The sequence below is a fragment of the Egretta garzetta genome, unplaced genomic scaffold (assembly GCF_000687185.1).
Source record: "Egretta garzetta isolate BGI_Z169 unplaced genomic scaffold, ASM68718v1 scaffold682, whole genome shotgun sequence".
NCBI classification, from domain to species: Eukaryota; Metazoa; Chordata; class Aves; order Pelecaniformes; family Ardeidae; genus Egretta; species Egretta garzetta.
In genome coordinates this window covers 430,516-430,927 of record NW_009258820.1, presented here as the reverse complement: position 1 = coordinate 430,927, position 412 = coordinate 430,516, and positions in this window count along the sequence as shown.

The window sequence follows — 412 nt, the reverse complement described above, 5'->3', positions numbered from 1 at the left end:
CCGGGGCAAGGATGCTCTTCCAAAGCGTGCGAGCCCCTTCCCCGGGGAGCTGCGGGCAGCCCCCCCATCCCGGCGGGCCCCGAGCCCCCAGCCCCACTTACTGATCAGGTCGGCGGACTTCTTGCACGTCTCGAAATCTTCGGCGAGAGCCTTTTGCTCGGCCAGCTCCGTCCCCGAGTCCTCGGGCTTATCCTCCGCCCCCAGCGTGAACTCGGTCCCCACCGATTTGTACAAGACCGCGCACTGCCTCCGTTTGCTGTTGAATTTGTTAGGGTCCAGGATGTCGAGCACGGAGAAGGAGGTGGTTCTGTGCACCATGGGCAGCGCGGCCACTGCCCCCTCTTGTCCGGGGGTGTTGCTCTGGTTGTCCCCTTGCCTGTCCCTATTCCCAGGGCAGGAGTAGAGCGGCAGC